We start from the raw sequence: 13,570 nt of genomic DNA on the forward strand, positions 1-13,570 counted from the left end.
TCTAAATCCAGCCAAGAAATATAACCGAATAGAAGAATGCAAGCTAATAATATACCTATAAATGACAGTCACACAATTGTCAAATTGTAATGCAGTAAAAAAAACAACCCCCAAAAATCTGAAAAAGTAGTCCTGCATTCATTGTTGTGCTTATCACTAGGTTACATGGAATGAGCCAATAATTTAGTAGCATCTGGGAGGATTTTATTCCTTTTGACTTTGCACATTTGTCCTTTGTTTGATGATACCTCTATGTCCCTTTACATCATGATTCTCCACTGTGATCTATTCAGAAGCCACAGATATAGCACTTCGCAAAGTGTAAATGTGTTTCCTTTTGTGGAAACTCTGCAGAACATAGGGTAAGAGATGCCTTTGAACTGAGGTGCTGCAGGAAATTGTTGAGAAACCCTTAGACCACAACAGGAACAAATCATTCAAAGCTAGATTAAGAAAGAAAAAAAAACCAGAGGGTTCACTCTGGCAGCAGTAACAGTGAAGCTAAATATTTTGTGCACATAATATGAAAGCCAGTCTTTGGAGGAGGCCCTGATGCTTGGAAAACTCAAAGGCAAAATAAAAAGATTGACAGACGAGAAGATGATCAATATATCACCGATGATGCAAGCATCAGTTTAAAAAGAAGCAATTACTGGCATACAGTTCTGGCAAAAAAAAAAACCTCCAACAGGACATGAACAGTCAGCAAGTCTAAGTGACTAACCATAACAAAGCATGCCTTTTTGTTGTGATTATTTCCCCCTTCTGGTTATTTTCTTCGGTGGCTCATTGTTTAACAGAGTCCTTGTTTGTTCTAATAGTTATTCACCCACTGCAACCAAAGGGAAGAGAAAGAAAAGAAAGTATTATGACCCACCATCCTGGTAGAAATTCCTGTCTGATCACCTGCAGTGGCAAGGGGGCAAGGCAAGAGAGCACAGACTAGCCACACATTTTGACCTTAACTTAACACAACAACGCCTATGTGGCATTTACAGCCCAGCCACCTCTTTGGATGCTGAGCGTAAGGATCATCATGCATGTTCTTCATCAGTCATGCTGTTGATTTTAAGAATGGCTTCAGCTGAGTTTTGTCCCTGTTTCTTGATAGTCCCTGCAAGGCACCTGAGTTTGTTATTCCTGTCCATTCCAGGTGGAATTCAAATGGCATGACTTTATCTAAGGAACAGATGAATGGCTCAGCAGGAATGTTTATGGGTGAGGGAAGATAAGCAACTACATTCTCCAACCTTGCCCAGACCTGCTGAGATCTAATGGCCAGCCGATCTCCTCTCACCTGCCCTGCAGCTCAGTCTTGCTTCCAGGCCAAATAGTTGCGCCTTTTAACCTGAGCAATGCAGGAATGTATCATTCCACCCAGGAACCATTACAACTGAGTCACGTTTTACAGCACCTTTTCTCTGGCCTAAGCATCTGCCTTTCCATGCTGCGCAGAATCAACATTAAACCTGAGGTGCATAGCTGTCCTTTCCCCCCACATCCATTTCATGGAAACAAATGTTGAATGAAGTCCATTTTCCCTTCCTAAGCCCAAGGACCTAAATGCCAGATAGAACACGTTTGCATATTATTCATATTAGGACCAGGCAATGCTTTGGAAAGTAGCATAAACAGTCCCCCCCTATCTGTTTCCAGGCGCCCAAGTTTTAAATGCCTGGAATTCCAGTAAAATAATGACTTTACTCTTGTTTTTTGTACTGTTCTCACCAAACACTTTGTTCGGCATGCTGAGCATTTTAGTCCTCTAATTTCTATACTTTTCAGTAGCACTGCCCTCGTGAGAGTTGGGGGTGCCTGCCTTTCATATTTTACTTTAATTTCCTCCTGCATGAAACATCATTTTGCTCACTATGAATAGGTATGGCATGAAATGATTCAATCATTTCCTTCCTCTTATCCTTGACTGTGAACCTCTGGGCTTTTCAATTTCCTTTACCCTGATCTCCACCGTTGGGAAATATCAATTGATGGCTCTTAGTAATATCAAAGAAAGTGGGTTTTTGTATTTAGGAAAAAATGAATATGTAAATAACATAAATGGGAGGTGACCTCTGATCATCCCATAGTGTTCCACAAATGAAGAAGGCCATTCCTGAAGCATCCACAGACTCACAGGGAAGTTTCACTGAGGATCGAACTGACAAGCTTCTCTCCCATTTGTCATCATTTCTTCAGAGAGAAACAAAAGGGGAGAGACCAATGGACTGGGTGGAGAAAAGAAGAGAAGGCTTCACCCCATCATCACCCACGTCACAATCAGACACAATGATTCTGGTCAGAAGACATGATGGGCTTCTCATCAGGGTGAGGAAGAGACCGTTCTTCTGAGTTACTAGCTCTTAAATTGGAGAAATAAACCTTAATTCATGAGAGAGCGAATTTGTTTATTCTTTTATGTTTTATTTTACAATTTATTTGTTCAATTTCTATGGCCGCCCACTTCAGTCAATGACTAATGCTTAAGAACTGAAGCAAGGCCAAATTTGAAGTAATGTATCTTTGATTTCATCTTTCAGCAACATATGATATTTAAACTAGCTCAAGCTGTGAGCCTTGCTAAATCACAATCGCCACTTAATGCACATCAAAAGATGATTGTGAGGCTGAGACTTACCTTATTCGGGAAGTGGGAGATATGTGATAAGAACATTGCTTTGTTTACAATTTAATTACAGCTGCCAGATGGGGATGATGCAAATAGCACAGCAGCATGTTGACATGGTTCTCCTGTGAAATTTTCCTGGTCAACATTGTGCAGAGAAAGCTGCTACGGATAGTTCTCAACTTACAATGACAATGGAGCCCAAAATTTATGTTGCTAAGTGAGACAGTTGTTAAGCAAGTTTTGCCCCATTTTATGATCTTCCTTGCCACAGTTGCTCACTGCAGTTGTTAAGTTATTAACACGGTTGTTAAGTGAATCTGGCTTCTTCATTGACTTTGCTCGTCAGGTCACAAAAAGTGATCACATGACTTTGGGCACTGCAACTTATTTAAATGTGAGTCAGTTCCCAAGAGCCTGAAGTTTGATCAGGCGACCAAGGGGATGCTGCTATGGTTGCAAGTGTGAAAAATGGTCATAAGTTCCTTTTTTCAGTGCTATTGTAACTTTGAACAGTCACTAAATGAATTGTTGTAAGTCGAGGACTACCTGTATTAGATCCAATAGGTTGAAGAAGGGAGAGAGAAAACCATAAGAACATGGAAGATATGTTCTGTGAGCATATTTAGGAATTCAGATCTGAGTTGGATACATACAATTCACAAACACACACACACACACACACTTTTCTCTTTCTAAATTTGGATTATGAAATAGCAATAGCAATTAGACTTATATACTGCTTCACAGTACTTTTACATCTCTCTCTAAGTGGTTTACAGAGTCAGCATATGGCTTCCAACAATCTGGGTCCTCATTTTACCCACCTGGGAAGGATGGAAGGCTGAGTCATGTAATGAGCCCAAAATTCTTGCTGAGAAATCAGATGCTTATCAATAGATGTGGTCATTATTAGGCTAGAGGGTTGAGTTATATTCTAAAGTTTCAACCCTGCTTCTTTAGACCTAACCGAGATCTTGTACTACATGGTAAATAAGACCTGCTCAGAAGGGGACATGGGGATGTCTTTCTTTCTAAATACATTTTTTTCGACATGTGGCACCACAGGTAAGAGCAAAATAATTTCTTTTTCATCAACTACTGTAAACCAACCAAATCAAAGCCCATCCCTTTTTTTTTCCATCTGAGTTTGTGAGGACAGCACATTTTAATGCTGGGTCTCACACAACAAAAGTTAAATGTATAAAATGTTCACAAGCCGTGCATTCAAGTAAATGTCATATCTGTTTATATACATTTGAAAATCTGTATTATGTTTTGCAGACTTCCAGGCTCCAGATTCAGCTTCAAATTTCCAGTCCATTGGTCTCAAGTGTACTTTAATGGAACATGAAGACATAGCTTTTGTTCTATAATACAGATGCACACGGCTCGGCTAAAAAGATGTGCGTGTATGTGAGAGAGAAAGAAAGAAAGAGAGAGAGAGAGAGAGAGAGCAGATTTGAAAACCGATGTACTGTCAGCTTTCATTATTAAATAAGCTATTAAAAACATCAACAGAAACTAGCAGGGAGGTCTGCAATAAAAGAAAAAAAGACAATTTCAGTTAATACTTAAATCCACCACCAATCTGGAAATTAGCTAGACATGAGAGGAAACACACTTGCATTTCTTTTAGAGCAGGGGAGATAATCATGTCTAGTCTAGACACCGGATCCATCCCCTCCCTGTTTGGGCAAGTTGGATGATCCAGACAGGTAGAACTTAAGAGGATTGGGTGGACAAGTCTCTGCCCCTCCATTAAAGACTCATCCCTAATACCCTACATTTCTCTATACAGGATGAAGCAAGGAGCCAGCTGTGTCAATGGGAGCCTAAGCTTCCTGCCTTTTTCTGCATGAACAGCAGTGGTTCATACAAGCTGAAGAAGAAAGCCCAAGTTTTTGGGTGTCCCACTGGATTGAGCAGGTTCACCTGCCCAATGTTTTCCCCGACTCAGTCAGGAAAATGTGTGGACACCTGAAACACACAGTCTCCCCTATTTGCAAAGGTGGTTCTGTCAGATATTGGCCATCTATTTGTGGCTAGACCATGCTTATTGGCAATTCATCTGAACTGCTCGCAAAGGAGGCTCTTATTACAAATTCAGGAACAGGTTCAAGCAGAGAACCAGACTGGAAGACAGATGAAGACTACCGGAGGGTGTGTTTTTTCCCAGCCCTTATAGTCCCATTTAGAGCAGGATGAACATCAGCTACTTTGAGCGGATGAATGTCCTGCATTTATCCTCCCAATTGATCAAGAGAGAGCTTTAACTTGTTGGCCTTCATCCCATCCATTACTTTCCCCAGATACAATGTCTATCTCTCCTCTAAAAGTTTTGCTAAATGGTCTCTTGCTTTTTTGGGAAGTAGCCAGGGTTCATTCAATACAGAGATATAGGCTTCACAGTTGCTACTTACAAATGTTCCTCTTCACAGTAAAAGGTTTATGTTACATTGAGTATGTTGTATACCTAAAATGTCTCTCTCCATGAAAACATGTGCTTGTTTACACATTTAACAACATGAACTTGTGGGTACAAGACAGTATCTGTGCTTCAGAATCATGGCACAACAAAACCGCGCTCGACTAAAGCGCGCCCGATTAAACCGCGTCGCTGACGTCATCAACAGGGCGACAACAGCGAGCGCGGAGAAAGAAGGGCGCTTTAAATAGCGCTTTGAAAGCAAGCCGATTCAAGTTAAGGTAAGGGTTAGGTTTAGGGTTAGGTTTAGGGTTAGGTTTAGGGTTAGGTTAAGGGTTAGGGTTAGGTTTAGGGTTAGGTTAAGGGTTAGGGTTAGGTTTAGGGTTAGGTTAAGGGTTAGGGTTAGGTTTAGGGTTAGGTTAAGGGTTAGGATAAGTTTAGGGTTAGGTTAAGGGTTAGGTTTAGGGTTAGGTTTAGGATTAGGTTTAGGGGGGTTAGGTTTAGGTTTAGGGGTTAATTTTAGGTTTAGGGGTTAATTTTAGGTTTAGGGGTTAATTTTAGGTTTAGCGTTTACAGCGTGCTTTTTTCTCCGCGCTGTTGTCGCGCTGTGATGACGTCAGCTACGCGGTTTCGTTGAGCGCCCTTTAGTCGAACGCGGTTTTGTGGTGGAACCCTTCAGAATGATACCGACAAGACTCTTCCCCACCACCTATATCCTCAGGCAGAAGAGAGATAAGGTCAGTATTGGCTCCAGCCATGGGTTTATCTCCTTATCTCACCTGCTCATGATGGAACTATGACCAAGACAGGATTTCACAAGGCTGCCTCTCTCTCTCTCTCTCCTAAACAAAATGAAATTGAGGGCAGGGTTAGGAATCTTGCTAAAGGAGGTTATAAAAGGGAAGTTTTAATACTCTCTGCTCTACTTCTCTCGGGTCAACCTCTATTTTCTCCATCACATTAAGGCCATTCTGGGCTACAGTGTCCTAAAAAGCAGTTGTTGTTTTTAAGTGAAATTCCTAAGAAGCTTTTTTTCCATTTGGAAAATTGTGATTCTTCTCAAATGTTTTTATTGCTACATTATTAAAGATTTTGTCAAGACAGAACGTGCAGGGGTGTCTTAAGTATATATTGGACAATGCCTGTGCATCATCAACACTGACAAATAATACAGCCCCCTCCTCATTATTGTCATTTTTTTGTGATTTCTATTTTTTTCTCACTCTCTTTTTTGTGATATACAAAGGCTTTTGAAGAAAAGTCACTGCATATAAGTAATGTTCCACATAATTTTGTCCTTCCCTTTCAATAATCTTGTCCTTGGCTTTTAGGAATTATTGGTAATAGAATTAGTTTTATGAAATAAGACAGTTCATAAAACTTAATACAAAACGGACTATTCTTGCAATACAACAAAATACCCCTTGCAGATTTTAAATCCAAACACAGCTTTCCCATCAGTCTTCCTAAAAAAAATTTTTTTAAAACACAGAAGTAACTTCCTCTTCAAGTTTATTTATAGACTTCATTTGCATAACCTGGTTATTGAGTTTAACCCATTTTTTGAGTATTCGCAATACACCACACTATAAAGCAAGAAAGCAAATGGTCTGGCTTTACATGTCTCTCTTTCTCTTCCTCCCTCCCTTTCTGTCATGCATGGAGGGAGGGAGGGAGGGAGGGAAAGAGAGAGAGAAAGAGAGAAAGAGAGAAAGAGAGAGAGAGAGAGAGAGAGAGAGAGAGAGAGAGAGAGAGAGAGAGAGAGAGATATTAAAATTAAGCAGGTTTTACACATTGTGCAAAAATGGCTGCTAGGCTTGTAGTTGCTTGTGTCATGCAAATATACCGTAAACTGTTCTTCAACTCAGAGCAAGAGGCAGAGTAAGTAGAGTAGTTTCCCCTAATGGCAAAAAAGCACAAATATGTTTAGTGCAAAAGTATATTTTTTCTCTGTCTTTATGTGGAGAAAAAAAATAGTGGTATGGTTTGTGCCCTTGCAAAAAGCCACCCAGTCTGTAAGGACAGAACAGTATAGTACTGTTCTATCCTTATTGTTCAGTACAAATACTAAAAATAGATTTGGGGTATAGTGTAGAAAAGTTTGCTATCCAAAATGCCACAGTTCATAAGTCTATTTTGTTGCTAATTATCAATCAGGTCATCAAACAAAAATTATTTACCACATGGCCAACGTTGTCTGGCAACCCTAATTTTTCCTTCTGCCCTCCTAAGACTGGCCTTGCTTGTCCCAGGTCATGGCGTAGATGCCTGACTGTTATTTTATTGCAAAACACCGAGCAGCTATAGGAGAGAAGAGTGAAGAGTTGGGTTAAATCTGCATTATGTTGGCAGCTCTCCTCCACTGCAAGGGCTGGGTCCTTCGAAACAGAACTTACCACGGACAACGCGTCCCCCCCATCCAGCCTAGCAAAGTCGCATCTTCCAAAGTGCAACCAAATTGGGCCATAATATAGGGATGCCTCCCTGGGCCTGCCAAGAGGCTTAGCAGGGCAACTTTCTGTTTATCATTTTGGCCAACCTGCATGCAAGGCAGGAAAGCAAGAGCAGCATGTTCCTGATGTTGCATCCCAGAAACTTTGCTTCTGAAAATGTTATAGAGCCATCATGGTTCACAGCCACTTACCTCTTTTTTTCCCCTTTTTCTATCTATTGACCAGAGGTGTTATTCAACAGGTTCTGAGCAGTTCTGGAGAACCGGTAGTGGAAATTTTGAGTAGTTCAGAGAACAGGTAAATACCAGCTCTGACTGGTCCTGCCCCCGTCTTTTCTCTGCCTCCCAAGTCCCAGCTGATCGGGAGCAAATGGGGATTTTGAAGTAACCTTCCCCTGGAGTGTGGAGGGGATGGGGATTTTATAGTATCCTTCCCCTGCCATGCCCACCAAGCCACACCCATAGAACCAGTAGTAAAAAAAAATGAATCCCACCACTGCTGTTGACACTTTGGAAAAGCGTTCAAGCCAATGAACCTCCCACATAGTCTGGACTCAAGAATAGGGCTCTAATTTTGTCCCATTCCATTCGAGACATACAGTATTACTTTAAAACGGATCTGAATCTTTCACCAGGCCACTTGATGCAGAGTCAGGAAACATTTCAGCCACACCACAGCCCTCCCCCCCCACCATTCATAATTCTGTATGCCTCCATATGAGCCACCCCACCACCACAGTTAATCCCAAAATCTGAATTCTGTGAGGTCTGCTCCAAAGGAGCTGTTGTTTTCCATTCCTTTGTTTGTACCTTTTCATGCAATATTATTTACTGACATCCGATTCCAAGGAGGGTGACTTTATTAGTATTTTAATAATACTGCCACAGTCAATTTGGCGTAATGGTTAAGGCACCAGGCTAGAAACTGGGAGACTATGAGCTCTAGTCCGGGGTGGGCTTCAACAATTTCAGCAACGGGTTCTCTGCCCGATTACTGGGTGGGCTTGGCCATGGTGAGTGTGGCCTAGTTGGCCTCCTAGACCATAGCAGGGGGACATTTATACCTTCCCCAGGCTCCGGAGGCTTTCCTCAAGCCTCTGGGAGGGCGGAAACTGCCTCCCCAGGGCTCCAGAAGCTGTTTCCGGCCTTCTGGAACTTCCAGGAGGCCTGCTTCCCCGCCCTCCCCGAGCCTTCGCACGGGCCCTACACTAACCTCACATCCAAAACGGGCTGCGTAGAGACTCCTGGGAGGGGCAGGTGGGGTGGGAGGGATGTGGCGGGACAAGCCAGGGGCAGGATTTGGAAATTCTCCGAACCAGCCATAACGTTCCTCTGAAAAACCTTGCAGGTGGTTTCCAAGAATTGAACATGATTGTGTAGGAAGTTATCACCCAGCCCTCTCCCAGAAAAATGAAATATCCTAGGAAATATTGAAAAGGCAGAATATTTCTCTGGATGTGAAAAGAAAGAAATATGTTTTAAAAGACAGAATAGCTGCCTGTAGCTTCCTGCCCATCCCCACTTTGTCAATGGGCCATTAAGAAGGCCAAGCTGGTCCACTTTACATAATAAAGGCTTCTCCACTTCAGTTCCAGGGGGGATGGGATTAAAGCATGATAATATTAGCCCCAACTCACCACATGGCATCTGAGAACTCAACCAAACCTGGATTCAAAACACAGCCTAGAGAGTTGCCCCTGTATGGACCCATGGGAGTCTGACAACCAATCAGAATACATTTCTTACACAGGAACAGGAAACAGAGAGGTGGGACTGAACAGGTTATAAAAAGCCTAGCAAGCCCCTCCCTCAGCCCTTCTCTTCATCTCCACCAACATTGAAGCATGTGATCACCTTTCCTGTTCAGGGCTCAAGCCATGTGGCCCTGTCCACCAATAAACCATCTTTCCAAGCAGCCTCCATGTCTCCAGTGTCTTTTTCCCCACTTGGAGCCGAAAGGACATTTCTTTCATCAATTGAAAGGGGGGAAAAAACACTGTATCCCTTTCCTAAATATCCTTATCAGGGTGTTTTCTCACAGTGGCTGCATACTGGGCTGAAGCCCCACCTGAAGTCTCTATCAAAGCCACTTTTCTAATCAGCCATTGCTAGCCTATTTTCTTATCTCCATCCTGTCACGTTTTACTAGTTGAAAAAAAAAACGAAAGAGAAGGATTGATGATATGATATGATATGATATGATACGATATCTGATTTTCCTATGTTTCAGTCATTGAAAGGACCCTTTAGACTTTTGTGGCAGATTGAAAGTTCAGTAGCCACAGTTAAAATCTGAAGGAAGGCGGTATCTGAATTGAATTGAATTTTGAATTTATTGCACTTATATGCCGCCCTTTTCCCCGAAGGGGACTCATCTGGAAATACACCTTTACAAACCTACATTAATTTCTTACGAAGGTGATGATCTTTGGCTTAATAAAATATCCCAAGCCCTAGAAAGGGATTTGCCAGGAGAGAAAAGGAGGGGATTAAAATGCATTTTTAAACAAAAGTGATGGCATTTCATAAATAACTTGGAGAGGGGTGGAGGGAGGGAGGGAGAGAGAGAGAAAAAAATAGAGGGAGTTTTGCTAGTTAAATAGATTCAGTTGCAATAAAAACTACATTTGTTTGAAATATGAAGGGGGAAATTTGAAGTTTAAAAATACTGTATAAATGCAGTATTTTCCTATTCAGAAACATTGATTTGACCCCTGAGCAAACAGGAATTCTAAGTTGGTGCTTTGTGACATCCTGTGGTCATCTGGGGTAATGCATAAATCTTATTGTGCAATATTATTGCTTCCTAGTTAGATTTCTAGAGCCAAGGATATTGCAGATGGACCCACTGCCTCTATCAAGATATTCCTATGAAATTATCATGTGAGCAACATTCTTGTTATTTAACACATGACATAAACCCAGATTTAGGCATTGTAGCCAATGAACAGTTTCTTCTATTCATATCTTTAGCATTTTAAACTATCATTAAAGAAAGAAAACTAAAATAGCTTGCAAGATTAAGTGGTAAAACAATCTATGATCTCAGGGACAAGAGAAGGCACAAAAGATAAAAAGTGACAAGGTATAAGCAAAACAAAGCAACTACATCTAAATAAAATAGCATATTAAGCTACATTTAACTGAAAACTGCTCAGACAGTGTTGGGGAAGGTGTTATTCTAGATCTGTGCGGGTGAACCTATGGAACGTGTGCCCGAAGTGGCATACGGAGCTATGTCACCTGGCACATGCGGCATCGCCCGTTCCTCTTCTGGGTCTCTGGCATGTATGAGCACATTACAATCAACTGGCCTTTGTGCATGAGGCAGTGCTGGAAACTGGAATTGCTAGTCTTCTGTTTTCCAGCATGAGCGTGCACGCTGGCCAGCTGATTGGCGCATGCGCATGCATGCTGGAAACTGGAAGCACATTTTCCAGTGCACGGATGCCCCCTAGGCAACTCCTCTTCCTGATCGTGGCCCAGACGAGTCCATGCACACAAAGTGCTCCCCTTTTGGCACTTGGTGCCCCCTCCCCACTCCCTTTTTGACATTCTGTGCTGAAAAGATTCACCATCACTGTTCTAGATGTTGTAACACTTGGGATGTACTAGAAACGAATAGAAAAGGGCAGCCAAGAGGAGGTCTGTGGATAACTGAGGCAAAAGGCAATTACAGGATTATGAAGCCAGAAAGCGCCCTTGAGACCAGCCTCCGGTTCACAGACCGCATCCACATTTAAGTGTCCTTGACAGGCAGCTCTTCTTTTATTTGAATATTTCCACTTGAATATTTTCCACTGCAAACTTGGAGTTGGCCTCTAGATAATTGGATGAAGAAGTTAGCTCCCTTTCAATACAGCTGAATCGTCCTGCATCTCTGGAGGCAGGACAATATCTTTATCTCCCACAAGGCCAAGCTGTGGGAAGGGGGGGAAATCACACCACCCGAATAGCCAATTTTTTCAAAGTGGCAAAATTTTCCACTGCAGTTGTGGAAAAAAGAAGTAAGTATTGAAATGTGCGTGCCCAACTTCCATTATGCTTAATGCACATATTTTGCTTAAAGGAAACCCTTAAAGAAGAAGAGATGCCACCACCTCAATGCCAAGCCCTATATGTAAAAGATTACACTCAAGGCAAACACTGTGTACCCTTTTGCTATTCAATGCCAAAGACCTCAGATAATTATCTTAATTTAAAGATCTGGGAAATAACTCAGTTTTAAGGCCTGGAACATTTAGAATGGGTAAGACTCAGGGGTGGGCTTCAAAAATGTTAGCAAGTGGTTCTCTGCCTGGTTGCTGGGTGGGCATGGCTATGGTGGGCGTGACCTACTTAGCCTCCTGTACCCAAGTGGTGGTGGGGGCATTTTTGCCCTCCCCGGGCTCCAGAGGCTTTTTTTTGAGCCTCCGGGAGGGCGAAAATGACCTCCCTAGGTTCCAGAGGCCTTCCTGAACTTCCCAAACTTCCAGTAGACCCATTTTTTGCCCTCACCGAGCCTCCGCACTGGCCCTGCACTTACCTGCATCCAAAACAGGCTGCATGGGGACTCTTGGGAGGGGAGGGGAGGGTGGGCAGGGCCAGCCATGGGTGGGATTTAGGGGTTCTCCAAATTGCACCGAATCTTAGCTAGAGGTTCTCCCGAACCCCTGCGAACCCCCAGCATCCCATCCCTGGAAGACTGGGTTTGAGGAACTCATGAGTTGATTCATAACAGAACAGCTTCCTATACATTGATGATATAGGGATATTAGGACCAATAGCATACAGGTAAGTCCTTGATTTACAACCATTCAATTAAGGGACAATCAAAGCAACAACAGCACAGAAAAAATTGACAACCAGTCCTCACACTTAAAACTGTCACAGCATCCCCACACTCAAAATTCAGGCGCTTGGCATTCAGCATGTTTTTATGAGGGTTACATTTATGATGGCCTTGGGGTTCTGGAGTTGCCATTTAAGACTTCCCAGCCATCTTCTGACAAGTAAAGTCAATGTGGGAATCCGGATCCGCTTAATAACAGCATGATTCACTTAACAATTGCAGTGATTGACTTAACGACAATAGGAAAATAGGTCGTAAAATTGGGGGTGACTCACTTAACAACCACCTTGCTTAGCAATGGAAATTCTGGTACTACATTGTGATTGTACGTCGAGGACAACCTGCAAGCGAAGTTCTTTGGGTGGATGTATTTTTCCCCTTGGATTGTTCAGTTGCTTCTAAGCCTTTGTGACCCCAAAAACACAGTTTTGCCAGGAATAATAGTAACTGCTTCTTTCAGTTCTTACAAGCTCAGTTCAGTTCTTACAAGCTGGCACTAGGGATTGGAAGTATCTGGTTCTTTCCCCCCCTTTTTTTGTGTGTGTGGGAGGTGCTTTCAAATCAATCTTTACTCAGGGTGACTGGATAAGTTCATGCAATTTTATTAGCAAGATATTTGGAAGTGGTTTGCCATTGTCTTCCTCCTATGGCTCAGATAGTGCCACCAAGCTGACTTAGTATTTAATGTGTGACTAGAACTCACAGTCGTCGTCCCCCCCACCTCCCGTTTCTAACTTAAATTCCTTTAATCACTAAACCAAACTGGCTTTTGGGCCTGAATTTGCACATACAAATATCTGGTAGTGTCAAAAAAACAGACCTTGAAAAAAATCAATATACTGCAGAAAAAAATGAAACAATTAAAATTAAGAAAAACTCCATTGTATCAAACAGTGCAAATGACAGTATGCCATAAATTTTAGTTTCTAAGAGGGAAAATATGAACAGAAATTCATATGGGCAATAAAAATATTGAAAAAGAATGAAGGTGCAAGTGTAGATGACATTAATGGAGTACAGCAGTGGTGGGTTCCTACCGGTTGAGATGGTTTGGCTGAAGTGGTAGTGCTTTGGTGGCCTGGGTTGCTGGAACCGGCAGCAACCCAGGGTTCCACCACAAAACCGCGTTCGACTAAAGCGCGCTCGATGAAACCACGTAGTTGATGTCATCACAGGACGACAACAGCGCGGAGACAGAAGCACGCTGTAAACGCTAAACCTAAAATTAACCCCTAA

The sequence above is a fragment of the Thamnophis sirtalis genome, unplaced genomic scaffold, assembly GCF_051295495.1.
Source record: "Thamnophis sirtalis isolate CommonGarterSnake01/CBP01778 unplaced genomic scaffold, rThaSir2_p1.2 scaffold_3, whole genome shotgun sequence".
NCBI lineage: Eukaryota > Metazoa > Chordata > Lepidosauria > Squamata > Natricidae > Thamnophis > Thamnophis sirtalis.